The sequence below is a fragment of the Stomoxys calcitrans genome, chromosome 3 (assembly GCF_963082655.1).
Source record: "Stomoxys calcitrans chromosome 3, idStoCalc2.1, whole genome shotgun sequence".
Classification (NCBI taxonomy): domain Eukaryota; kingdom Metazoa; phylum Arthropoda; class Insecta; order Diptera; family Muscidae; genus Stomoxys; species Stomoxys calcitrans.
The window spans coordinates 154175991-154197515 of NC_081554.1; the positions used below are offsets into that span (position 1 = coordinate 154175991).

Genomic DNA, 21525 nt, shown 5'->3' on the forward strand with positions numbered 1-21525 from the left:
ACGTGGTGGACCCCCGCAATCTTGGCCCTACAAATACACTTAAGATTCGTGTTCTACTCGTAAATACCTTTTAATTGAGCGCATAAAAGTATGCAATGTTTTTTAAATAATTATTTGTATATTAAAGAAAAAACTCGATAAAAAGAAGCAAGAAAGAAGAAATGTTGATGCGTGCATGTTTTATGTACGTTTTATACACATCCCCTTTTGAGTCCTTTTTAAATATACATATTTTGCCTCCTTCAAGTTGGTAATAAATATTTTCGCCCTGCACAATCTTAATTAAAAATCTATTGATTTTATATCATTTTCTTGGAAAGGCAAAGCAATATTTAATCAGTATTTTATGTGCCACTTGTAACAGTATAGACACACGCACACACACTCTAAGAAAAAAAAATTCAATTATCACCACAAAGCTTCCGCAAAAAAGCGAGGAGATTATCGACAGTAAACACAGTTCTTAACAAACTGTCGGTAATATAATTTAAGCCCATTTATCTTCTTCATTTACTGTCAAAATCGGCAAAAATAAAACCTAACGTGCCACAAACCAAAAGCAAACAAAATGTGGCATATAGTATATACAGAGCTATGATGGCAGACGTAGGAAGTATTGCAAAAAACGCCCGCAATGCAAATAATCTTGATTTCATGCCCCCCACTCCCCCATGTCGGCAGTATTCGGGAGAGGGGAAGGTCGTTTCTTTTTTGTTTTTGTCATCATTAATGCTGAGTCTATTAAAAAATTATCGTTCTACTTCATGGCAAACCAGGAAGTAAGAAAAAAAAAAAAAATCATGCCCAGACACAGACATCATTAAATATTTTCATGCCACGTTTGCCTGGTCGACATTTTCCCTTCAAATTGAAATTTCACACATTTAATCTGAAGGATTATATTACGTACCAAGAACAAAAAAAAAACATCGGAGAGAAATTATTTAAGACACCACTACACAAAAAAAAAAAAAAAAACGCAAACGAGAAACCAAAACCAATCTATTTATTTTTTTGTTCTTCATTCATTTTGAGAGGGTAAATGTTAAAAAAAAGTACATTTAACTCTCGACTTGACTCGTCGACGTCTATAGACGAGAGATCTGGCAAAAAGACGACGAGCGACATACTTGGTAACTGCCAAGTTTTGTTCATTTTCGTTCGTTTTGCTGTTTTCGTCTCGATTTATTTGTTGCCTCCCGCTGCATACGAATCTTTAAAACCCCATGATGTATTTTTTCGGTTAGATTCAGTTGCTGGTGTTTTTCTGCTGTTTTATTCTTTTTTGCTTCTTTGCCATTTGTCTCAGCTGTCAGAGTATGTCGACATGTCATTTTGTGGCCTACTTCTAGGAGTTGGTTTATAAAGGCCGCAAACGAGCGAAAAAAAACAACAAAACGAATCCACAGCATGGGAATATCATAGACTTTTATTTCGAGAAACGTTGCCTATATTTTATGGCATGTGAATTTATAACGAGCATACTCTTGTTATTTAATGCAAAAACTAAGCAGTTTTCCAAATTCGTATCTTGAATAGGATTTATGCACAGCTTGGTTGTTTGTGAAGTTACCGTTTATGAAGCCTTTAAAGATCTGCAAGAAGCACGAAACGTATTTTTTGGAATTTTAAATTATCGAAAGCAGTTGAATTTGTTAATCTCAACTCGATCACCTGAAAGTATGCTGTAGTTTGTTGCTATGTATTTAGAGATGCATCATTCTAAGGAGTAACTTTTCACGATATATTGATCTGCGACACCATAAATTATATACAGGGTGCTCCAAAGAAACTTACATGTTTAAAAGGTCAATAAAAACAGTACTACTTCAGTTATTGTATTCATTCTTTTTAATTTGAGAATATAATATCCCTAATGTTTTTTTTTTCATGCAGTCTTGAAAATGACATCGGGTAAATGGTGATGCCCATTGCGCATACACTGATTAAGTCGATTTTTGAAATTAGTGTTCACTCTTTGTAGCATATCAATCGGTATTGCTTGAGGTGTGCTTTGGTCTGTGGTCGATCGACATAAACCAGGGATTTCAAATAACCCCATAAAAAGAAATCGACCGGACTCAAATTTCAAATCGTCGCTGGAAAAAACTACCGCGTCTTCAAGTTTTACGAGCAGTTTTACGAGCAAAAAAAATGCGTTCAGTTAATTAAAGGTCTTGATGGAGAATTAGCCGAACAGTGGTGTCAGAAATTCTCATGGCAGCAGCGTGCTTGCGAGCCGAAAGCCGGGGAGAACGCACAACTGACTGCCTCACTCTTTCGATTTTTTCTGGAGTTCTGATGGTCCGTTGAAGTCCACTTCTGGCTTAAGCGACACTTTCACACTCCCAAAATAAGTAAGCATAAGACATAACGGAATTAGGACAGGAACAAGTCTGAGAGAAGGAATTTCAGAGCGAGCGGAGAAGGTACATTGCTTAGCAACAAGTGAGCGACCATTGGAAAAGAAGCTTTCGACGGCGAAGGACCGTACTTGGGGACTTCCATCTCCAAATGCGCCCACTCTCGCCTCCATATAAAACAAAGTCCGACTTTCTTCTTGAGCTCTGGAAGCTGCAATTGTTATCAGTTTGGTTGAAATTTGCACATAGTGTTCTAGTAAGAACTTCATAAAGTCTGCAAGGTATGGTCAAATTGGTCAATAACATGATATAGCTCCCACATAAACCAATCTCCCGAATTGGCATGTTTAGGTCCTGCATGCCGCAATAGTTAACCGTTTTTGCTAACTGTTTTTGCACATACTTGTTTTTTACGATTTCCAACTCCCATGGAAAACCTGGAAGGAAGGCAAGAGGTTTCTGATCGGATACCTGGAAAGACTCTTGAGGTCGAGTGCGAGCCACTGCTGCCAGCGGCACAGTCTTGGATTGACCGAACCCTTGTATTGCCATCTTGAAGATCATGTTACACGGATGGGTCAAAGCTAGAGCACAGAGTGGGCCTGGGGGTCTAAATTGAGAATCAAGGGACCGAGACCTGTTTTAGACTGTCTGACCATAATACGATCCTTCAGGCGGAAATCCGGGCGATCACAAAACGCGTGGGGTGGTGTGGTACTAACGCCAGGACATCGAGTGTGATCATCTTTACGGACAGTAAACCAGCTATCAGGGCAATAACAACTAGTTTCTGAGGATAAAACGATCCGCATCGTTTGAGTGCCGGGCCAATGCGGAGTAAGGGGGAATGAAAGGGTAGACGATTTGGCGGTAAAGGCCAGATATACTAGGTTAACCCGAATCCTTTCGGGTCGACGCAGCCCTAGTTTAGAGCGTGGGCTACGAACGCGCATGTAATACTGTGGAACAGCGAAACGGTCAGAAGGACCACGAAACTCTTATGGGGGATCCGGTTTTTGGGAAGACGAGGCTATTACTGAGTGGAAGTAAGCAGGAAGTCAGTAAAGCTTTCTGTGTCATAATAGGGCACATAGGACTGCGAGCTCACTTATGCAAAACCGTTACGGCAAATGATATCATGTGGGGAAGATGATGAGTTGGAGCATTTCCTATGTCACTGCCCGGTTTTCGCGGCTAAAAGACACCGGTACTTAGGTGGGGACACAATACCAGACATGAACCAACTTAGGGGAGTGGTATGGAAAACAACTAGGGATTCTGTAATCAGCACGGAATTCCTGACTAAAAACTGATTTGACAAAATTTTGATACATAAGGTTTTATGTAAATTTTACGGAGAATCCATTGTTGTGGGTTTCCAAGATTCGGCTGACCGAACTTAGCATGTTTTTACTAGACTTTCTATATTTTATAGTGAGACAACTGCGGTTTTGAATATATCAAGCGAGAGAAAATGGTTCGTTCGTATGAAACCGCCTTGGAAGAGATGGCCGTATATCTTCTCATATGTAGAAGTCGGAGAGTCGAAGTTTATATCAAAAATTTCTATTAAAAAAAAAAATTTTAAAGCTTCCTACAAGAATAAAATTTTGACAAAACTTTCTATAGAAAAAAATGTTAACAAAATTTTCTTCAGAAACAACATTTTGAAACCATTTTCTATAGCGGAAAGTACCCTCCCCTTATCCCCTTTTTTAAAAACGCCAGATCTCGAAGATGGGTGGTTTTTTAGAGTAGAGCATGCATCTGATCAGGGCTGCGGAGTATAGCCTTCGACACCGACCGCGGGTCGGAGTCGTAGAGCGGTTCGGAGTCGGGGCTAGCGTCCTCAACTCCGAACCAAAGTCCGACTCCGGCTCAAAAATCCGACTCCGATTTCGACTCCGGCCGACTCCGCAGCCCTGCATCTGATACCTATTTTCAGAATCAAGAGTCTGGATCGCCACCCTACCCGTAAAACCCTTGCGGAGAAAGGCTGCAAACAGAACATATTCACCGACCATGGCAATATGGGGCTCAAATAAAAGGAACGAGATATTGAGAGAAGGCGCAGCAATGCGAGCCCGGTTCAGTTAATTTTATATACATTTACAATTCTGACAAAATTTTCAATAGAAATATAATTTGAACTAAAAAATATTGAAAAAAACTTTTTATGAACATTAAGATTTGAAAATCTCTTTAAAAAAAATAAAATTTAAAAAAAAGAATTTCTATAAAAAAGCATTTGCGTGATTTTTCGAAAACATTCCAGTTTAAGATCATTTAAATTCAATACTTTCTAATCAAAGAATACCAAAGCAAAGAGTGTGCTATAGTCAAAATGCTTTGACTGGCATGGTGATTAGCGTGCTCTACACCGTACTCAATAGTCGTTGGATATGTAGAGCACTTTGATCAATTTGACAAAAGTGTTGATGAAATTACAATCTCGATCCACCAAGCCAGTCAAAGTGTTTAATCAACAGCACACTCTTGCTAAACTTTTATATAAATTTATTAAACATTGAATTTAAATGATCTCGAAAAATCAAGAAAAGATTTTAAAGGTCAAAATAAAAGAGCGCAAACAGACAAAATACAATTTTGAACCAATATTCTTTACAAAATAAGATGTTGACGACCTTTTCTATAGAAATACAGCTTTACCAAGAGATACCCAATGGATTTCCCAAAATTTCGTCTGCTTTGAATACTCCACGCCTTTTGAAATATTTTTAGGCCTTATGATAATTAACTGTATGAAAGTTCTTTAACTTGTGACCATCTTATTCAATTAACATTATTTATTATAAAAAATCTATTTGCATAAAATTGTGTATGGCATTTGTATTTGCCCTGAAGGTAGGCTTTAAAATGTTAAATGTTTTTGGGGTATTTTCTAAAGAAAACGTCTAGTGTTTGTTTACATTTTTAAAATCATAAATAATGTAATTTACTACAATTCAATTGAAAAATGACAAGTATGTCCTTAAGGCGTCTCGTCTGTATTCTTATGGGATGACCCAAGGGCCCTCACATCCAGTCAGCTTCCACTTGTATATCAATCAAGTTAAGCACTTTTTCATGTCTCGATTTATTGTTGAGCTGAGCAGAGCAAACTAAGTGTAAGCATTGGATGCCCACTCCTGCATTTTTGTTTTCATCCTCGCTCTCTCCCCCTCTTTCCTTTTGCATTCTATAAGATTTCTGAAACTAAGAAAAACAATTAAAAAAATATCAACAATAAATAACGCCGTCAAGCTATTGTATTTGCTGCTGCTCCCACATAAAAAATAAGAACATGTTCATGTCATATTTCTTTCAGCTTTAGCTTGATATTTTCTCTTCTGTTCTGCTCTGCTTGTTTTTTTTTTTCATTTTTCAATTGTTAGAAAACTACGGGTGCAAAAGCCAACAATAAAAGAAAATGACATAAAACAAAATGTGAGAATGAGTATGCTTATGATTGTTTCTGGCCAAGCAGCCAGAATGTATGCAATCCACCAGAATTGGTTGTATGTATGTTGTTTGCTGTGTGATGGGTCTCATTAAGATTGCATCAGGCTGTCATTTTCAAATGTATGAGAACTTTTGCCAAAGACAGCTTAAATGTTTTCTTAAACAGACAAACTGACATTTGGCCGCACTTATATAAGAAAAATGAAAAATGTACATATTTTTGTCATGCCTTGCTAAGAAGTATTATGGGGGTAGGATTTGTCTTTAAGCATAACTTCTGAAATGAGTGAGGATATAGCTATACCATAAGCTTGTTGGTATGTTGAAAATGTTCGTTAGTGTGAAAAGTTTAATTGACAGTTTTAATATGTTGAAACCAAAAAAATGACAAAAATTAAAAGTATTTTTGAATGGAAGAGAGATATGATCTGCTAAAAACTAACATTCCTCAGTACCATATGCAAATTTGTCCATGAACCTTCCAGCGGCAAACTTCTCAAATATCAATGAATGCTGCCCGGTTTCAGGTTTTATGTTCAAAGATGGAGGCCCCTTTTTTATAGCCAAGTCCAAACGGCTGCTATGCCAATGTTCTAGGCTACTCAGTAATTAGTGAGTAGGTTCAATCATGTATTCTTTTTTGAGGTTTTTTGTAAACTGGTGATGATGGCCAATGCACCACATTTTGCTTTAACCTTTAAAAAAGTTTTTATTTTATTTTCTATTCTAAATAAAAACAAAAACAAAACTATTGTTTTCAGCTGAACAAAAAAATCCAACAACAAAAATCCAAGGCAAGCAAAATAAAAAGAATCTCAATTTCATATGCATGTTACTTCTGTACAAAATGTTTTCAAAATTTAATTTAGTTAAAAAAACATTTTAAAATAATTTTTTCTATGCGGAAATTTTGTCAACATTTTATTTTTTATGTATGTATATATTTTTCTATATTTTATTAAATAAATAATTGATTTTGTCTCATTTAACTCCTCGCCTTAAAGTATGCTTTAAGATTTGAAATAAACACAAACAATCCTTAGCCCCATATCATCGTTTACTCTCTTTGTTATGTTAATACATTCCTGCTGATACAAAAGCAATCATTTATTTACTGCGATAACAAGGTGACCCTTGGTATAAATTTCATGGCATTCATTTCTCAAAGGCCATTTAGTACAAAACAATATGATTTTCCCCGTAATTCGTTATCGTAAACGGCAAATCTCTTTTAGCCTTACATATGGTGGTCCAAAGTCATTTTCCAAATTAATTTTTTTCCTTCTACCTTAAAAAGCTAAGCCAGTTGTTGTCCTTAAATCTCACTTCTTGTGCTGTTGTATTAGTGTACTCTATTGTTTTTTTTTCCACCTTAACGCTTCACGCTTACTTTGTTTCATCTTAGCTTGTGTAGGGTCTCCATTTGGATTTAGATTTTAATTTTGATTAATGATGTCCATCCAACCGGCTACTCGGGACCCACGAAAATTACACATCATTTATATGCCTCGTTTGGTTCGTTTTCCATTTTGAGCTCTTTGGCTTCTTTCAGGTACACAAGGCTCATTCGAAGAAATGTTAGCAGGTGTTTTTCTTATTTCATACTTCGTCTTTGTATTTTCTATTCTATTGCAAGTGAAATATAATGCCCCAATGTGAAGGTGGCAGCATACCAAATTCTATTAAAAAGTTAAAATATCATTATATCAAATCATGTTAATGTGAAATTGTGCTCTTCCACAAAGAGTCTTCTTTGGACATTACTTGACGGCGTTGTATTTTGTGCCTAATTTGATTGATTGTTGGGTCAGGATTTGACACCTGCCTAGTGTCTGCCTTGGTGATTTTCTTCTTTTTTTGGGCATTAACTTAAAAGCTTTACGGTGTTAGTGAAATCCCTACTACCATGAAAGAAAAGAAAAAGAAACTTTTTTGCCCATTTGATTTGCGGCCTTAGAAAATGAATTGCCCAGACTAAGAATATTTTCTTTCTGTTTTGCTACATGCCTTAAAGTATGCAATATCTTGGACTATACACAAAGCCTCTAGAATAGACTTATTTTGTATTCAACGCAAATTGGTTTTGAAAAGTGATGACCTGTAAAGAAATGAAGTTTATTAGGAATATCCCCTAAAATATGCTTCAACATTTTGTTGAGTAACTTTTAGTTGGCTTTCCGTTAAAAGCATTCCAACCCAAATAAAAAAATAGTCTGCCCAATTTCCATAACTTTAACTGAAATCTTGTATCTAATCATATTTGTAAAGTGTCTGAAATATTTCGAAGAGACAAACTCACACACACAAGTTTAATGTCGCAAGTTCTTTGCTTGTGGAGGTTTTGAAGAAAAATCTGGTGGCTTAAGGAAAACATACATATACTTCAAAATGAAAAATATAATTTTAAATGTCAAAATATGTAAAAAATTTCGTTGTTTGTTATTTAAGTGATTTTCTTAGAAAATTTTTCTCATAAATAGATTTTTGCAGAAATTGTGCTGAAATTTGATTAGTAAAAAAATTAGTAAAAAAGCAGGACTCCAAAAATTGCTGTAATTTTATTTTCATCGAAGAGCAGTCAAAATTTGGTGTTTGCAAAATCATCTCTGAAGCTTGATTTAAAAAGAAACTTTGGTTTCATAAATTATATTTCAAAATGTGAGTTTATAGATTTTTTTTTTTTCAATTATGGAGTTTTAAAGACAATTTGGAAAAAAATTAACAAATATGTGAATATTTGATTTAAAAGAAAATTTTGCCAAAACTTCATTTATTAGCAAAATTTTTCAAAATTTTAGTTATAGAAGATATCATAGAAAGTCTACTTTCTAAAAAACAAAAAAAAAATTAAACTTGATTTTCGAAAAAGGTTTAATCGAAATGTGATTTTCCAGGAAATTCCAGTATAGTTTTCATTCAAATTCGGATTTCATAAACAATTTTAAAATCAAAACATATTTCATTAGGGCTTTTTTCCTTAAATTAAATTTTTATTGCATAATTTTAGGGAGTCGTCATTCGAAAATAATGTCGAAAATTTGGTTTTCAATAAAATGAAAATTTTTCTTGAAATTTGATTTCCTGGAAATTTCAGTTTGGTTTTCGTTCAAAATTGGATTTCATGATGAACCATTTTAAATTTAAGACAAATTTTGCAATTTTTTTCCCTTAAAGAAATTTATATTGCATATTTGTAGGAGCCCAAAAGCAGCAACTGCCTTTGCATTCTAAGTTTATTAAAATCCAATAATTCGCCGTTGACTTCATTTTAAAATCCTATCGTTTTGTATATTTCCATATTGTTTTCGTTTGTCTCTCCCTCTCTCTCCCTTGCACTTGGTAAATATTTATATCTCAAAAACTTTTTGGCAAACTACTAGTAAACTTTCTGTGGAAACTTTTCTCAGCAAATTCATCGTCATTATCGTCGATGTTATAACCAAAAAGAGATTTGCACCCAATTTCAAGACAAAGAACAGCAAAAACCATTAACAAAATTGAAACAAAATAAAATTATATACTAGGTTTGGGTGAGGGCAAACGAGCAAAACAGCATACTAACAAGCATCAGCAGCATTAATGCCAAGATTTGGAATATAGCAAAACAACAACATAGCACACAGCCAACATTGAATAACTAACTACATATAATGTAAAAACCACAAAATAGATAACTTTTTGACCTCAAAGTTTGAAACACCGCCTGCAGTTGCTGTTGCGTTGTCGTTGTCCAAGCAGTTTCTTGTTGCTTGGACCCAACCAACTTCTTCTGGCCAACGACAATCATTAACCAAGCCGAGAAACTAGAAAATGTGTTTATTTTACAATAAAATTCTAGAGAAAATTTTGTAGCAAAAAGGAGAAAGCTATAAAATAAAATCATCAGTTTGCAAGAAAGGGGAGTTGGGTAAACCTTAGATATGCGCTTGCATAACCAAACCTACAACATTGCAATGATTGTAATTGTCTGGTCGAAGTTGTGTACTTTCTGGTTGTGGCCTTTTGGTTATTGCCAGAGAAATGCATTTATGGTGAAATCATAACAAACTTTTTGTGCACAAATGCCTTGGCGTCTACAGAAGACAATGGTCCCACAAAAACTTATTTAATCTGATTACAAATTCTGTTTCTCACTTAAGACATATTGTTGTTCAGCAATGGCCTCTGCTGTTCTTGCCACCTTCGGGGTTGGGGTAGGGAGAAATAAGTCATTAATAAAAATTTTCGGTATCGCAGTTCATTTTGGTTACTTGTTTGCAATTTGCAGTAGCATATTTGGAAGCTCAAAAAGATAGCAAAAAAATTGTTGTAAAATATTCTAACACATATAGGATTAACATTAATATAGGCAACGTTTTTCATTAGTTTTGCACAGAAAGGGTTGAAATAAGGCTGCACTCAGAGACATTTGCTAGTAATAACAGAAAAATGGTTGCTGTAACAACAGAAAGTCTGCAGAAAATGGAACATAAGTAATTTTTTGCTGAAACAGCAAACATTCTGTGACGTTTTCAGATGGTAAAAGGTTAAAAAAAGCTTAAAACTCTTATAAATAGCAAAAAGAATTTATGTTTCATTTTGCACTTAGAGAATTTTCTTAGTAAATACAACAAAAAGGTTTGCTGAGAAGGGGACAAGAGTAATAGTTCCGATGATCAAATGTTGATTGCAGCCTCAAAACCTAAAAAAAACTTTTAACATTTTTGCAATATATCTTATCATCAAATTTTATATGTTTTCACAACATAATTTTGGCAAATCATCTGCAATTCAATTTTCAGTGATTTCAACAAAATTTCTACTTAATTAGTATTTATGCTTTGGAACAAAAAAATGCTGCCTAAAATTGCAAACAATTCACAGAGTGGAATTGTTGCTCTAATCATTCTCTTTAAGCATTTAGAGCAAAACTATATCGTCCGCCCACTTACTCAGCCTCATTTTTTAACTTTCCAATTTTCCATGTATCATTTATTTAGCTCGTTTTTTCCTCTTGCCACTTGCCTTCTGACCATATCATCCCTCCAGTTCGGAGCAGCGACTATCGAGTCTATCTCCACGTAATAGAAAACTCCCCCTTTATCCGGGAAGACAGTCATGCCGTTTCCCTTCAGTAATGAAGGGTGGGAATACGTCATTACTGGATGGAAATCATTGACATTTTAGATGTGCATGTTATTTGGAGTCAGACGATGTCGAACTTCCAGGTCAATCAGACTTTCCAGTGGGAATCTTCCTTCTTCTGTTCCTGTGTTATCACAATGGACGAAAACGTCTAAATGAGTCTGATGGCTGAGACTGCCACAACACTAATCTATATTCAACTAAATTTTTAATTGAAAAAATTTTTTCGATATTTTTTTCTGTTTATGAACAAAAACTCCCCCGCGGGCGATTTCCAAAATATATCGGGTGTCGGGTAGGGGTGCCCTATACATTTGTTGTTTTTGTCGTAGCAGTGTTTTGTACACTGATGAACGGCTGCCATAGATTTGTCGAATTTATGGACGGTATGAGTTTTTGATATATTTTTTTTCATTTACAATGTGGGGAACAATATAGCCTTAAATTGATTTTTCTTAAGCACCATATTACAGTTGGTCAAGTCAAATCAATTGAAGTCTATACTGCAGATATTTGCTGAGTTTTATTTAATTCATCCAGTGCAAGTCAGATGTTTTGGATAGAATTTCAGTGCAAAGTTCTCCTGGATACTTATCGATAACGTGAAGATAATTATAACCGAATAATTGCGATTTGTAAAATAAATCAGCAATTATAAAAGAAAGCGTATGAGGTCTAAGCCCGATTAGTAATTTAAAAATTAAAAAATAGATTGAAAAAATTAAGTTTTTTACACGGAGAAGATGAAAATTTTAATCACTTCTTCTATTGAAAAAATTTTTCAGATTCGATTAAAAAATGATTAAATCAATTAATTTTTTGATTGAAAATTACAAGATTTTCAATCACGATTGTGATTAAAAAAAATCATATTTAATTAAAAAAATGATTAATTCAATAATTTTTTAAAAAAAATCCATAACGACTGGATTGAAAATTTTTTCATATACAATCAAAACATTAATTGAATCAATTAATTTTTTAATTGAAAATGGCAAAAATTTCAATCACGGTTGTAATAAAAAACAATATTCAATTAAAAAAATTAAATGAATTAGTTAATTTGTTAATTGAAAACGATTTTACTTTTAATTAAATCTTGAATTAGAGGTTACGTTATAGTTTTAAGAGCGCACAACAAGCCGATTACTGGCTTAGGTGTATGTCCATAGTGGCATGGGGCGTATTATTATATGCAACCTCTTTTTAACCTAACCTAAATCTTGAATTGACATTTTTTTGGAATTTTTTCTGTGCATATTCACATTTTCCTCAGGCTACATGCCTTTAAATTTTCAACTAAATTTGCCGCGAATTTCCTGGAGGGAACCTCAAAAAGAAATGTTTATCGATGATTGTCTCCTTATTTTTGGTGATATCCTTGCGGTAGAGTTTCTCTATTAAGTAATGGCGCTCTGTGGCACGCCTTTAGGGCTCGGTATTCTAGACATAATAACGTAGTAATCAATGTCTTCGATTGCGATTATATGGCTTAAGAGAAGAAGGAAATAAACATTCTTGATAAAAGTAAAACATCAACATCAAATGACCTGATGATGAAATGCAAAGTTTTGCTAATACAACGGATTATATTTAATAGGTTATAAGAAACTCCATATTTCTATAGGAGTGTAAGCGGACACATACACAAACTTACATCCATTCACTGTGAAGGGCGATTTTTAGCTATTATCTTTTTGGCAGCACTGGTTCAAACAGCTTACGAGCGTTTCGTGTTTTGTTTCACTGCCAAACATCTTCCGTTTGGTATATAATTTAACCATGAATCGTCTTACAAACGAACAGCGCTTACAAATTAATGAATTTCATTGCCAAAATTCTATCGACGAAGCTCATTTTCGGCTCAATGGGTACCTAAATAAGCAGAATTTTCGATTTTGGATTGAAGATCTGTAAGAAGCATTGCAAGGGCTACCAATGCATCCAGCAAGTCAGAAAAAGTCACAACTTGGTGCGGTTTATGGGCTGGTGTCATCATTGGATCGTACTTCTTCAAAGATAATGCGAATCTTAACGTAAATGTGAATGGTGAGCGCTACCATGAGATGATATCCAACGTTTTTTGTCTAAAATACAAAAGCTTGACTCTCATGACATGAGGTTTCAATAAGACGGTGACAAATGCAACACAGCACGCGTAACAATGGACGCATGGAGAAGCGAGTTCGGTGAACATTTCATTTCACGTTCGGGACCGGTCAATTGGCCTTTAGACTATTTTTTGTGGGGCTATGTTAAAGCTCATGTCTATTAAGATAATTGTGATTGACGCATTGGAAGACAATATTGAAGCATTACTTCATGAGATACCGGCCAAAATGTTGGAAAAAGTATCCCAAAATTGGACTAAGCGGATGAGCCATTTTAGGCGCAGTCACGTTCAACATTTGCATGAAATAATCTTCAAACATTAAATTATATGGATCGTACTATCGATTCAAAGAATTCATGCATTTTTCTGAATTTCATGTGTTTTTGTTTTTTGAAAAACTTTCCTATTGCTCTCAAAAAATCACCCTTTATATTGCACAATCTAATACTTATGCAGACGAGGTTTCAAGATATATTCTTTCACATATCTATCGTGCACATATATTAATATAGCACATTTGAGTTAAGTGTAAATGACAAACACGAATGTGGTATAATATGACAATAATCATAAAAAAAATGCAAAGAAATCCCTAAAAATGAGAAAAGAAAAACAAAGAACCAAACCAGAAAAAAAAATCAACAAAACTCGATGACAAAAAACTTTGTCTCAGGCATTGATTTTCCTTTCATTCTTTTCAACAACAATAACAACAACTACAGCTTTTGTTTTTATTTTCTTGTTCTGCCTTTTTGGAAACTACTCAAGATTTTCCGTATATTGCAAACTAAGGAATAGTCGCACTTGTGTCTGCACATCATCTACATTTGTATGTGAATACGTATGTACATATGTGTTTGTTGAATGGCAGGAAGGATGTTGGACTATCACTTGCCATAATGGCCAAGTGATGTTTGTCTTCCTTGTAGATTGCTGCTGTCTATGTGTTTCCTGCCATAGCATACACAAACATATCATATTTGACAACAACACGTAAATTATACATGAAAATATGTTTTCCCTACTATTTTTGCCATACATTCATTTTCTAATGCCTAAACACATACATAGATATTTCCCATAAGTCCCTAAATAGCCATGTACATAGTTGTAAGGCAGATGGTTGCTAGGTATTTAGTTATGGCAGAATATGCCAAAGTGTAAATGAAAGCCCTAAACTATGCTTCATTATTATATTTATTTTTTCGCATGCTTGACTCATTTACAATATATTATTGTTTGGTAATTTTGATGTCTAGGGAATTGTGGATTTATGTGTTTTTTCCTGTTTTTTTTTCGCAATTAGAACGTAATTTACTAATACATGATTGAGAAAATTTAAGGAGAAAAGCTGCTTACTTTTGTTTTTTAAATGGAATTTTAATGAAAATCGTTTAAACGTTGTTATTCTTGAGAAAATGAATATGAACCGTTCTATATCCATGCTTAATATTAGATATGATATTCGGAAGAAGTGTGTTGCTTGCTCTTGGCTGTTGGTGGTCATCTCTTTACTAATGCTGGCTACATCCTACTAGTAAAATTTCTCTTAAAGGTGATGTGGCTAAGCGGCATGCGTCTTAGGCTCAGCATAAAAAAGGCAAAATCTTTAATCGAACTGTGATATGAGTGAAGTTTCTCCAGAATTTATTGGAATATTCATTGGAAACGTAAGGTTTAAATTTTGACGAACCATTATAAAATTTTTCAGTTGTATACCTTTTTTATAGCTTCACCTTACTTTACTTTAATTGACCATTACAGAAATTTTATGCCTCCAGCCAAAACGCCTCGATCTTCTGTGCCTCTTCTTCAAATTCTGACACCCAGTTTCCAGATGTCGCACTTGGTCACTCCATCGGAGTAACCTCTTTAATCTGCGTTGTATTTAAATTTTTTTTACGCGTCTCCAAAATGTTTCAGTTTTTTAAATTTTTCTGGAAAAGACATTACTACTGAACCTAACGTAAATTTGAAACCCGAATAGTATGCATTTCTTTTTAAACTAAGTAAAAAAGAAAATCATTTCTTTTAAGTTAACTTTTTTCGCCCTGTTCCTTTCCATTCCATCCTCTTTCACTGCATAAATCATTATTAAAATGGTTATAGGACCAAGACAAACATAGATGATGGCGAAAAAAATTTTAGAAGAGCAAGAACCTATGTGCTAACACATTTGCCATTTTACCGACGTTAGTTGGTAATGATTTCCATTTCTTTTTTTTCGTTTCGAAAAAAGCTTATATTTACATTTTTATATATAAAATAAGTGTAGCATACCTGTGCGGCGCTAACTTTTCATGGCTTGGCTAAAGGTAAAGCACGATAAAGAAAGAATGAAAAACAAAGAGCAAAAAAAAATTCTCGCACTGATAATATGTAAATTTTTTGACGTTTTTTTCCATTTTGCCTCTTTCTTTTGCCATTTTTCTCTTTTTTTGTTAAGGTGTACATAATGGTGGCTTTGAATTTCAACTGATATGTTGGTATATATGGTAACATATATTTGTCCAAATATAACATCCTGTTGGAAAAGTGTAATGGAAAAAATATAGTTTTAATTTATTTGCATATTTTTATATGTGTTTGACACAGTAACAGCGATGACATAAATACCGATAGATTTTTTGCTTTGCTGTGTAAAATTATATCACAAGTATAGCACAGTTACTCGTTGCTCATGTTTGTGGGAAATGCCTACATAAAATGTATTAACATATTAAAAAATAATATCAGGATGGAAAGTAGAAATAGATTGTGGTCGCCGGCTTTTAAAGTATTAAATGAAACTAAATTGTGACTGAACATGAATTGAAATAATTCAAAGTTTTACTGACTATAAAAGGGTTTAAAGTGTAGCATACATTAGAGAGCCTTAGATATTTGTGTTTATAGCTTCATTTGCATGAATTCGCAAAAAGGAAGGATAAGTTTTCTAAAAATTTACCACTTTTACATCTACTTATTACGCACAGTGGGAGAAAATCGAAAAAAAAAAACTATTAAAAATATGCCATGAAGTTGAGGATGTTTAGAGCTGAGGTGGCAGCGAGATCGTGTGCAAAATTTTAACGTCTTTGGTTGGCTAGACGTTTTTTGGCAGGTCTTAAATTTGGTCACCTCGGTATTTTGAAAAATTGAAAATTTTTTTATATTGTTTCTGTGCTTCCTACGATATTTTAGTCAATAGTGCTAAGAAAGTCTGATTGCATGTTGCTACCATTACCTTTACGCAACTTAACTCATCGTAATTTGTGATACTGTGAAGTGATTTGTAATTTGAGATACAATGGGAATACTTTTCTTATATTAATAAGTAATGTCCCAATTAAATTTAAACTCAATGTTAAGGTACCTCAATGTTTGAAACCAAGTCCGAACGCCGTGTCTTAAAAAGGTGTCTGCTAAAAGGTTTTGGACTACCACTTAATATGGAAGCTATATCCAAATCTGAACCAATATGACCCATTTTCAATCCCCAGCGACCTACATCAATAAGAAGTAACTGTGCAAAATTTCGTGTAGATAGATCTACGCGTTCGACTGCTATCGTGATTTCCATACTGCTATCCAATTCGAGTTCAGGTGTCCTCCCCCTTCGTTAGGAGCAGAGCACTATCCAAATCTTTTTCCGTTCAATGCGTCACGACACAATTCCACACCGAGCAACGAAATGCCCTTCCTGCGATTTTAGGTGTTAAACCACAGCCACCACGTTGCTCCCAACAGGTGCCTCACCAATAGTCAGGCTGGCACCGAAATTCCAGGGGCTCCTGACTCCCGTGGTACCAGATTAAGGACTCTGGTTCGACCACGTAGTCCAACTACTACCATTTGAACTCCAGACAGTTTCGGACTGGTCACCTAATGGGATGATGCAAGCACCATCCCGTAGCAACACGTCATTCTGAAACAGTCAGAAAATAGGTGGCATAACCCGAAATGACTCAGCACAAGTCTGAGCCAAAGACTTCATGGTCCAGCCATCTTCAGCTCACCAACTCAGCTCGATACAGCCCGTTAATTGCTCATCTATACATCGTCATTTCTCTTCACCCGTCCATCACCACATCCATCCCCTCACGACCAGCTCCGAAACTTCATAGTCCAACCATCTTCAGCTCACCGACTCAGCTCGATGCAGCCTACTAACAGCTCCTCCATCCATCGTTCCATCGCTTCACCCGTCCTCCCTGCCTTCCTTCCTACCATCCGCATCCTACTCCACATCACTACGTTTATCAGCATTTTATCACACGTTGTGTCTTACCCAGGAAATCCCAAAACAACACGATCCCTGGGAAGCTTTAATATTTCGCTTCAGACCGTGATGAAGAGCTATTGTATTATATACTTTTCACCTAAATGGTCCTCCGTGGGGGACTTAGAATGTCAATACGATCAAGAATATATTTCAAGATCAATATTTCGAGGTGTTACAAACGGAATGACTATTTTAGTATACCCGCCATCCTATAGTGGTGGGTTTAATGATTTTATCATAAATTTGCTAAACCACAAACCATCTTTTACATAGCTTGAAGTATCTCTCCCGCATCATTTCCATGCTTCTACATATTATTATACTGCAATCCACTTTTATGCGTACTTTTTATCCCTTTTTGAATTCTAGAGAATTATCGAAAATTATTTAACATCAGCTAAAACGTTTTTTTTTTCTTACAAAACAATTTTAGGAATTTCATATCCAAATACGATAAAAACCTTGGCGTACTTCCAAGAAGTTATAAAATATCAGGAAAATATTTTGAGTATGTTTTATTTCGGAGTATGTTTTTATTTAAGGCAACCAACCATCTGTTTTTGCATGCCTCTTTGCTATGAAAGAGCATGAAGAGAGTGAGAAAAATCAATAAACGAAAATCATTCGTTAAAAATTCAAAACAAAATATTTTTTCATACATTTTTGTCGTATGGATGTTGTTTTTGTTATCATTTTATGCATTGCCATAGAATAGCAACATTAAAAAGCAAGCAACATACATTCGTGTAGAAGAGAGAAGAGATGGCAAGAGTAAAAACAAAATTCCTTTGCTTATAATAAAATTTGCATAATTTTGAAATTCTTTGGTAGCTGTGGAAGGAAAGTTTCTTCTGAACACGTCTTTGCCCTGATTCTGGTGCCAAACGTTCTGTTTTTTCTTTTTTTGTTAAGGTTGTTGATGTCGATATGCCGTTTATGGCTTTGCTACGAGACTGTCTGTGTTCTCAGCTGCGGAGAGTTGATTTCAAGTTGAGTATATATGTATCTCGTATACAAATATCTATATACATATATATATATATATATATATTTGTATGTAAAAACATATCTGACAAGTATCATTTTAAGTACCATATTCTCGCTTAAATCAAATCAAATCATCGTCATCATTTTCAGTTTTTTTTTCTTTCTTCTCACAACTTTGCGTGCAGATATTTATCAGAATATTACTGTTTTATTTTCTTTTTTTCTTGTTGTTTTTCTTTTTTGTAGAGAATATTGGAATTATAGATGTATAGGTTGTTGGTTGCTTGGTTGGTGGTAAATCATAATCATATTTGAAGTGAAATATGAAAATTGATAGGTTTTCTCCTTTGCGTCTTCTTGCGAGAGATGGCAAAGAGATTGAACATGCCCTTTTCCAGACCAAAAATATGCTGGTAACGATGATAATGATGGCGTTGGTGGCTCCTTCCATTATCGTTTCAATTTCATTTTGCCTTTAAGTATGCAACAGTTTTTGTATCGATTTTACATTTTGTTCAATGGTTTATTACTTTTAGATGGTCATGAAAAGGCATAGGAATTTTAAAATTCAGAGCAGATTTTTGTTTTTGTTGTAACAGAGGAGTAGAAAGCATTGGCTTTATTTTAGCAATACACAGACAAATTGAATTTTTAAGTGTCATGAAAAATTAAACAGTTGAACAGTTGGTTTAATAGAAAAACATATACAGCAAATTATTTGTTGTTTCAAGTGAATGTGAGGCGAGTCCAAGAATGTAGCCGATTATGTCTGGTCACCATAAACGCCTTTGAGCCGAGGGTTTGTTCGTTGCTTTACTAATACTGCTGAACTCTTTGAGTATTTCAGACTAGTAAAGCTACTTTGGAGAGACGCAAAGAGGATTGAAATAACAGAGACATTTTTATCCTCTCAAAATTTTACAGTAATGTTTATAGGTGTCGGTAATTATTTTATTTTTCTTCAAAGCAAGCAGCACTGACGAAAAAATTAAAAAAATCAATTTTATAGCAAAAAGAAAAGAAAAAAAGGATAAACATATTGTGTATCATAGTTTTCTTCAGGGGAAAGGAAATAATGCATATTTAGAAAATGCAAACGACGTGAACTTACTGCATGTTCTTAGATAAATCTCATTTATCTATAATCACAAGCGTCACCAACTAGTCTATGTGCGAAGTTAAAATTCTTTATCTTTAAAGAATTTATCTATGCTGATGTTGCCTAACCTGTTTGGGAAAGACTTACGACAATTAGCCTGAGTCATTGATCTGTTGTACTGAGATATCACAATCACGGACTGCAATTTACACAGTACAACAGCCAATCTTTGTGCAGCAAAATTCTAAAATAGGGTGGTGACAACAGGTCAGGGAAGCAAAGCCCAAAAGATTTTTAACGTATCAGGCCACTACTTTCTGTGGCCCTTTATATATCAATTTAACCGAAGAAGAGGGTCGGAGGATCAGGCCCCCTTATAGGCCATATAGACCTATCTGTACAATATGGAACTTAAATTAAGGGTATTTGCAAAAAAATCAAGTATTAGGCGGTAGAGGGTGTGCATGAAACTCCCAAATAATCCCCAAAAAACGGCTATATGAGTTTATCGCTTCAATAAGGGACTTAAATGAAAGGCATTTGGAAGTAAAATACCAATATCTTATAAAAATTGAATCGAATTGAATTGAGCCACCAGAAATGTTAATTTGGAATTTCAAACATCATGGTCGAGAAATTCATGACACAAATCACAGTTGACAAAATACAGGTTTCGTTTCCATCTTTATACCCTTCTCCAAAGGATAGGCGGTAAATAATATTTTTGTTGTTCCTTGGGCAACACTTCGATTTGTTTCTTTTTTTTTTCAAACCTATTAGGAGTTGATGAGCATGATTGAAAAGATTTACAATAATTTTTAAATAAGTCCGTTCCGTTCTAAATGGAATGGAGATCTATACGAAACAAGAAAATCTGAGGTAATAACAAAATTATTGAAAGTGCCCCGACTTAAGGTCCTACGAAAGTCTTTTGGAGCCTCAAACAATATTTTTGTTCGATATTCAAACTATCTTTGTTGTTGTGTTGCACTTTTAAAGCCCATGCAATTAGAATTTTTCCGTGCGGAGTATCTAATATAGTTTCTAAAATATTCGACCAATCATTTTCCCAACTTTTGGCTGGAGATGATCTTTTGAGATTTGAGAAAGAATAAGTGGGGTGACTGTGTCAGAGATAATGAGTTTCCTTGCCCACTTAAAATGGGTGATCTTTCGTTCACCAAAATTATTTAACCAAAGTCCGTTGTTATTATGTATGGTTGTCTGCATGCTGGATGTATGTGGCATAGCCACGACTCTCTTCAATAGGTAATATCCACTCTTGTCAATCAATGAACATTTTCGGGTATTTGCTAATGTGTTGATTCTTTTTTACTGGTGCATTACAGGTGTTGCTTGCTGTGCTCTGTATTCGGTATGCTTTGGAGTCCAACTAGTAGTATTATTGGCTACAAACTCTTGCCAAAGACTTTTATCTGGTGTCAAGGGTGCCGGAGGCCACCGTAGCGCAGAGGTTGGCTTGTCCGCCTGTGACGCTGAATGCCTGGGTTCGAATCGTGGCGAGAACATCTGAAAAATTTTTCAGCGGTGGTTGTTGTTAAGTAAAGAAGGTGACCACATTCTTTACTTAACAACAATACTTATGTGTAGCTTATGAGAGGGCGAATTATGAATTTACGCAGCATTATAGGACAGATTAAAAGTTTTAAAGAAGATCTTTGGTAGGAGAAAGAGGCAATTTAGTATGAGCATGATTGCAAGTTGGTCATCAACAACAATGTTTGCTGTGCCGTTGCGACCGGTTGTCTAGGGATATGCACAACATGGGCTTAACTTCTGCTCTAATTTCTTGGTGTCTAGTAGATTGTCTGTGATGGTATGTTGTGGTAAACATATTTTATAAATTAACCTTCACCTCTACCTCTATCTAATGAGAAGAGCGTAATAAATAAAGCATACTTTTTGGGGCTTTAAAATAAATTATTATATATATATAATAATACAAAAAATAATAGGTTTTTATTACAAATTAAAAACATATGTATCTGCATTATTCTAGAATATTATTTATATACATATATTCAAATTTATTTCATGCATTTGTTATCTTAGTTTTTAAGCTATTTTTGAATTATAAGATTATATGTTAGAA

The 21525-nt window shown here is 34.6% G+C and overlaps 1 protein-coding gene across 5 annotated transcripts in view; it reads left to right on the plus strand.

Annotated features, from left to right (window-relative positions):
- Nucleotides 1–21525, plus strand: part of LOC106084428 (tyrosine-protein phosphatase Lar) — a 710785-nt gene that overhangs the window by 170627 nt on the left and 518633 nt on the right. The window lies entirely within an intron of this gene.